Below are 8140 nucleotides of genomic sequence, written 5' to 3' on the forward strand. Positions count from 1 at the left end.
CTCTAAGGTCTGCTCAAACTCCTCCTCCCCCAGGTTTAATGGGACCAGCCATTATGACCCTCAGAGGTTTCCTCTGTGCTGTGGTTTCTGGTTTTATGTCATGCCACAAAAACCCTTCATGCTTAGCTCTGCATTGACCCACAGTGAAATCCTCCAATCCCTCACACTCATAACTACAATGACCTGTTACTCTGTTCATGTCTGTGATCAGCCTGATCTCATAGACTAGTCGTAACATAGTAAATGTAAATCCGGGACACTCAAATTAGTATAATATGTTATGTTTGGTATGGTTATATAAGACAAATGGTTATTTAAGGCAAAAACGAAAGTAGGGTGGTTAGTCAGGGTGGAGGGGTGGGCATACAATATAACACGTATGTCTAACGATCCAAAGGTTATGATATTGAATCTCATCACAGACAACTTTAGCTAATTAGCAAACTTTCAACTACTTACTACTTTTTAGCTACTTTGTAACTACTTAGCATGTTAGCTAACCCTTCCCCTAACCCTTATAGCTAACCCTTCCCCTAACTCTAACCTTAACCCTTTAACCTAACTCCTAAACTTAACTCTAACCTTAACCCTAACCCTAACCCAACTAACTAACCAGGTAATTTGTTTTTGATGGAAGAGGGAGGTGCAGACATGGGATAGATGGTAGAAGAGCAATGATAGACGCTGCCATCGGTTTTCTGAAAAAAAGTGCCAGATTTTTATTTTTATTTTATTTCACCTTTATTTAACCAGGTAGGCTAGTTGAGAACAAGTTCTCATTTACAACTGCGACCTGGCGAAGATAAAGCATAGCAGTGTGAACAGACAACAACACAGAGTTACACATGGAGTAAACAATAAACAAGTCAATAACACAGTAGAAAAAAGAGTCTATATACATTGTGTGCAAAAGGCATGAGGAGGTAGGCGAATAATTACAATTTAGCAGATTAACACTGGAGTGATAAATGATCACATGATGTGCAGGTAGAGATACTGGTGTGCAAAAGAGCAGAAAAGTAAATAAATAAAAACGGTATGGGGATGAGGTAGGTAATTTGGGTGGGCTATATACCGATGGACTATGTACAGCTGCAGCTATCGGTTAGCTGCTCAGATAGCAGATGTTTAAAGTTGGTGAGGGAGATAAAAGTCTCCAACTTCATCGATTTTTGCAATTCGTTCCAGTCACAGGCAGCAGAGAACTGGAAGGAAAGGCGGCCAAATGAGGTGTTGGCTTTAGGGATGATCAGTGAGATACACCTGCTGGAGCGCGTGCTACGGGTGGGTGTTGCCATCGTGACCAGTGACCTGAGATAAGGCGGAGCTTTACATAGCATGGACTTGTAGATGACCTGGAGCCAGTGGGTCTGGCGAAGATTATGTAGCGAGGGAATGCCGACTAGAGCATACAGGTCGCAGTGGTGGGTGGTATAAGGTGCTTTAGTAACAAAACGGATGGCACTGTGATAAACTGCATCCAGTTTGCTGAGTAGAGTATTGGAAGCTATTTTGTAGATGACATCACCGAAGTCGAGGATCGGTAGCACCCCCATAGAGACTGCAAGAGGACCGAACAACATGCCTTCCAATTTGACACACTGAACTCTGTCTGCAAAGTAGTTGGTGAACCAGGCAAGGCAGTCATTAGAAAAACCGAGGCTACTGAGTCTGCCGATAAGAATATGGTGACTGAAGGAGTCGAAAGCCTTGGCCAGGTCGATGAAGACGGCTGCACAGTACTGTCTTTTATCGATGGCGGTTATGATATCGTTTAGTACCTTGAGCGTGGCTGAGGTGCACCCGTGACCGGCTCGGAAACCAGATTGCACAGCGGAGAAGGTACGGTGGGATTCGAGATGGTCAGTGATCTGTTTGTTGACTTGGCTTTCAAAGACCTTAGATAGGCAGGGCAGGATGGATATAGGTCTGTAACAGTTTGGGTCCAGGGTGTCTCCCCCTTTGAAGAGGGGGATAACTGTGGCAGCTTTCCAATCCTTGGGGATCTCAGACGATATGAACGAGAGGTTGAACAGGCTGGTAATAGGGGTTGCGACAATGGAGGCGGATAGTTTCAGAAATAGAGGGTCCAGATTGTCAAGACCAGCTGATTTGTACTGGTCCAGGTTTTTCAGCTCTTTCAGAACATCTGCTATCTGGATTTGGGTAAAGGAGAAGCTGGGAAGGCTTGGGCGGGGGGGGCGGAGCTGTTGGCCGAGGTTGGAGTAGCCAGGAGGAAGGCATGGCCAACAGTTGAGAAATGCTTGTTGAAGTTTTCGATTATCATGGATTTATCGGTGGTGACCGTGTTACCTAGCCTCATTGCAGTGGGCATTTGGGAGGAGGTGCTCTTGTTCTCCATGGACTTTACAGTGTCCCAGAACTTTTTGGAGTTAGAGCTACAGGATGCAAATTTCTGCTTGAAAAAGCTAGCCTTTGCTTTCCTGACTGACTGCGTGTATTGGTTCCTGACTTCCCTGAACAGTTGCATATCGCGGGGACTATTCCATGCTATTGCAGTGTGCCACAGGATGTTTTTGTTCTGGTCGAGGGCAGTCAGGTCTGGAGTGAACCAAGGGCTATCTATATCTGTTCTTAGTTCTGCATTTTTTGAACTGAGCATGCTTATTTAAGATAGTGAGGAAGTTACTTTTAAAGAATGACCAGGCATCCTCAACTGACGGGATGAGGTCAATATCCTTCCAGGATACCCGGGCCAGGTCGATTCGAAAGGCCTGCTCACAGAAGTGTTTTAGGGAGCGTTTGACAGTGATGAGGGGTGGTCGTTTGACTGCGGACCCGTAGCGGATACAGGCAATGAGGCAGTGATCGCTGAGATCCTGATTGAAGACAGCGGATGTGTATTTGGAGGGCCAGTTGGTCAGGATAACGTCTATGAGGGTGCCCTTGTTTACAGATGCAGGGATGTACCTGGTGGGTTCCTTGATTATTTGTGTGAGATTGAGGGCATCTAGCTTAGATTGTAGGACTGCCGGGGTGTTAAGCATATCCCAGTTTAGGTCACCTAACAGAACAAACTCTGAAGCTAGATGTGGGGGTGATCAATTCACAAATGGTGTCCAGGGCACAGCTGGGAGCTGAGGGGGGTCGGTAAGCAGGCGGCAACAGTGAGAGACTTATTTCTGGAGAGAGTAATTTTTCAAATTCGTAGTTCGAACTGTTTGGGTATGGACCTGGAAAGTATGACATTACTTTGCAGGCTAACTCCTCCCCCTTTGGCAGTTCTATCTTGACGGAAAATGTTATAGTTGGGTATGGAAATCTCCGAATTTTTGGTGGCCTTCCTAAACCAGGATTCAGACACGGCAAGGACATCAGGGTTGGCAGAGTGTGCTAAAGCAGTGAGTAAAACAAACTTAGGGAGGAGGCTTCTGATGTTGACATGCATGAAACCAATGCTTTTTCGATCACAGAAGTCAACAAATGAGGGTGCCTGGGGACATGCAGGGCCTGGGTTTACCTCCACATCACCCGCGGAACAAAGGAGGAGTAGTATGAGGGTGCGGCTAAAGGCTATCAAAACTGGTCGCCTAGAGAGTTGGGGACAAAGAATAAAAACACCACACCTTCCAAACCCCAGGAAAGTTACTCTGTCCTCTTCCACCCTAACTTTGAAAAAACTGTGGATACCCCTAAAACAATATTGCATTAACCCTCCACCATAGAAAATAGCATGTAAAGAAAAGAATCAAAGAAAGTTAGTTAAGATAGAGCCCTCCACACCAAACACTCAAACTCCAAAAAACTCCCAGCATGCATTGCAAGAGAGAGAGAGAGAGAGAGAGAGAGAGAGAGAGGGGGGAGGGAGAGGTGGGGGATAGGGAGAGAGAGAGAGAGAGGGAGAGGTGGGGGAGAGGGAGAGAGAGCGAAGATCGAAACAGCAGGTCCGTGACAAGGCATCTCGTCCGGAGAACACACATTTCTCTTCATGTGATACATGATGTTTGGCTGTGCTGTGCAAAGTGTTATCTTATGGGTTTGGTGATTGTTCTGTGTGAAGCCGTATTCTGCATTGCATCATGGAATGTGATGTGAAATCCCTGGGCCTATGGCTGTTGAAGATACTCCACTGCACTGCTGCTGTGAGCAGGAGTGGGAGAGAAGTCATGCTTTTATTATACTCTTGTTCTGTCACTCCTTCTCCTGCCTCTCCATCTCAAAGGCTGCCAAATATTTTGAAGAGTGGTTAAAGAGGTGGCTGTGTGTACACACACTCAGACTCCAACTCTATGTATAGGTTTGTCTTATTCCAGAATGCACCCATAATTGTGATCAACACAGTATGGTTCTATGTTTTCCACTCTGTGATTAAAAGTAGTTCTCAGAGTAGAGCTATTTTGAATTGACCAAAGCCCTTCTCCCCCGATTGCTCAGTTTGGCCTGGCGGCCAGCTCTAGGAAGAGTCTTGGTGGTTCCAAACTTCTTCCGTTTAAGAATGATGGAGGCCACTGTGTCCTTGGGGACCTTCAATATTGCAGAAATGTTTTGGAAACCCTTCACCAGATCTGTGCCTTGACACAATCATGTCTCTGAGCTCTACGGACAATTCCTTTGACCTCATGGCTTGGTTTTTGCTCTGACATACACTGTCAACTGTTGGACCTTATATTTTCAACAAAATGCTCCAAGATGACATAGCAGTCAGACGCCTTTTGTCCTCGTCTTGTCGTGTCCCGTGTATATACATATATATATATATATATATATATATATGTATTTACAACTTTCTTCCTTTTTATATATATTTTTTATTTTCCATAAACTCATCTTCAAAACACTCTCCTGCAACCCGCCTCACCAATTTATATTTAAAAAAAAAGAAAGTATCATTTACCTCAAATCTGTAATCCTCCATAGAAGCTAACCAGAAGCTAGCCAGAAGCTATCCTGAAGCTAACCAGAAGCTAGTTAGCTTCTTTACTGGCTAATCGTTAGTATTCAGCTAACCACGGTTTGTGGTCATCAGTTATCCTTTAGCTCGAAAATCTATCGCCAGTTTTGTATGGCGCGGCTCGGACCGGAACATACCGGACCTATTTTTCTCTCCATGTCCCCGGATTTCAACCGCTAACTCTGGACATTTATACCTGGATCTCGCAGCTAGCTAACTGCTATCCGTGTGACTATCGGCTTACGTCGATTCCGGAGCAAACATCAATTATTCCGGAGCTAGCCAGCCGAAGAGTTCCATCAGTCACTCCTGGGCTACAATCACCTATCCGGACCCATTTTGCTGCCAACGTGGAGCCCCACCGGGCCTTCACAACTGGAGTACTGACATTATCTACTCGAGGGAGTTATCCGGCTGGCTCCTCCGTCGCGACGTTACCTGAACGCCCATCTGCGGTCCGCTAATCGTTAGCTGTCTTATCGGCTGCTATCTGAATAGACCTATCGGACAAAAACAAATTCATTTATTTATTTTATTTCTTGGGCCTCTATAACTATATCTATTATTTTTTTTTGCAAATTGGATTGATCCCCGCTACCACACGGAACCCCACTAATCCTACCGACGGAAATGCACGAGGTGGCTAAAAACAGACCTCCATCCTATGCTAGCTTGCTACCGATGGCCCGGCTAGCTGTCTGAATCACCATGACCCCAACCAACCTCACTACTCACTGGACCCTTTTGATCACTCGACTAAGCATGCCTCTCCTTAATGGCAATATGCCTTGTCCAATGCTGTTCTGGTTAGTGTTTATTGGCTTATTTCACTGTAGAGCCTCTAGTCCTGCTCACTATACCTTATCCAACCTATTAGTTCCACCACCCACACATGCGATGACATCTCCTGGTTTCAATGATGTTTCTAGAGACAATATCTCTCTCATCATCACTCAATACCTAGGTTTACCTCCACTGTATTCACATCCTACCATACCTTTGTCTGTACATTATACCTTGAAGCTATTTTATCGCCCCCAAAAACCTCCTTTTACTCTCTGTTCCAGACGTTCTAGACGACCAATTCTTATTGCTTTTAGCCGTACCCTTATCCTACTCCTCCTCTGTTCCTCTGGCGATGTAGAGGTGAATCCAGGCCCTGCAGTGCCTAGCTCCACTCCTATTCCCCAGGCGCTCTCTTTTGATGACTTCTGTAACCGTAATAGCTTTGGTTTCATGCATGTTAACATTAGAAGCCTCCTCCCTAAGTTTATTTTATTCACTGCTTTAGCACACTCTGCCAACCCGGATGTTCTAGCTGTGTCTGAATCCTGGCATAGGAAGACCACCAAAAATTCTGAAATTTTCATCCCAAACTACAACATTTTCAGACAAGATAGAACTGCCAAAGTGGGCGGTGTTGCAATCTACTGCAAAGATAGCCTGCAGAGTTCTGTCCTACTATCCAGGTCTGTACCCAAACAATTTGAACTTCTACTTTTAAAAATCCACCTCTCTAAAAACAAGTCTCTCACCGTTGCCGCCTGCTATAGACCACCCTCTGCCCCCAGCTGTGCTCTGGACACCATATGTGAACTGATTGCCCCCCATCTATCTTCAGAGCTCGTGCTGCTAGGCGACCTAAACTGGAACATGCTTAACACCCCAGCCATCCGACAATCTAAGCTTGATGCCCTCAATCTCACACAAGTTATCAATGATAATGTTAACACTGGTGTTGAGTTAGTGGAGTCACTAGATAGCCATGTTAAGGAAAATAAACATGTATTTATTTAAGCAATTAGCAAGTCCATGAGACATTTTGATCTTGATTTACAGGAAGAGTTAGGTGTGTGGTTACAGTAATGTTAAATCAAATCCAATTTTATTTGTCACATACACATGGTTAGCAGATGTTAATGTGAGTAATGCGAGTGTAGCGAAATGCTTGTGCTTCTAGTCCCGACAATGCAGTAATAACCAACGAGTAATCTAGCTAACTATTCCAAAACTACTACCTTAGGGTTAGGTGTAATGTTTGAAATCCCATTTGTGGTTAGAAGGTGCACTATGACTATAAATTCAGAGTTGTATGTGAGGTTGGAAAAAGACATGGGACTTGCTCATCAGTTAGACTCCTCAGGAAGGAGAGGAGGATTGGGGCACAGCATGTCCCAATCTTGAGAGACGGCATTAGAGTCCTCTGAGCCTCCTTCTCCTGCTGCTCAATGATAGATCCCCTTTCCCGGAAACCACACCTGGGTGTCTGAGAAGACTCTGGGAAACCGCAAAGAGAAATCTGAACTTGATCCCTAATTTCCTTCACCTTTAGGGATTTGATTGCACTGGACAGGTAAAAGCACATCTCTCTGCGGGCCTCCACTATATTGCTTTCACCTATATAGATACTAACTTCTCAGATTAGTGCTGATGAATTTGAACACAACCTGCACCCAACATGAAGTAATCTCGGACCTGCACCAATGCTGCTGTCCTCCTCCACGGAAGTCTTCTTGGCACAGCCACTGGACTTACGTTTAGCCTACATGACAACAGATTATAGGTCTCATAGCAGATCTAAGGTCAGTGTAGTGTCTCCTCCTAATGCTTTAAGTCTAGGATTTAGTGATAGTAAACTAATCCCAGATCTGTGCCTAAGTAGGCAGAGCATGTGTAAAAGACAGCATATTTCTTACCTTGCCTCCTGTCCTGTCTTTGCTGGTCGCATGTGTCTCTGTTTCATCCTTCATATTCTCCACAACCTTATTTTGGTCATCCGGGGGATCCTCCCATTTCACGCTCTGGTGGATAAATAAGAGGTCCTAGGTTGTGACTTTATGAAAAAACTTATTCGCTCCTATTTCAAATAAAATGGCAATAGTGGTCAGATTTCAGTCCATGGATCAAACCAGTGAGACCTATTGCTGTGTTAGTGACCTACTATATTGTTAGTAATTTCTCCTCTAAACTCAAAATAGGCTAAATTAACCATACATTGCTGTCATCTGACATGTGTAGCTTATTGTTGTAGGCTGTTTAGAGGAAATACTAATACCTCCTTTGAAAAAACGTCAGTGAACCATCGGCAGACAACTGAAGTGAATATGAACGTTATGCCAAAGCATTGTTGAATACTCGATTCCGATTGGCTGAAGGCAGAGCATTCTTCAAAGATGTCATACACACATGATGTCACAATTAGGCCTAAGTCTAATATCTATATGAATT

Source organism: Oncorhynchus clarkii, chromosome 6 (assembly GCF_045791955.1).
Source record: "Oncorhynchus clarkii lewisi isolate Uvic-CL-2024 chromosome 6, UVic_Ocla_1.0, whole genome shotgun sequence".
NCBI lineage: Eukaryota > Metazoa > Chordata > Actinopteri > Salmoniformes > Salmonidae > Oncorhynchus > Oncorhynchus clarkii.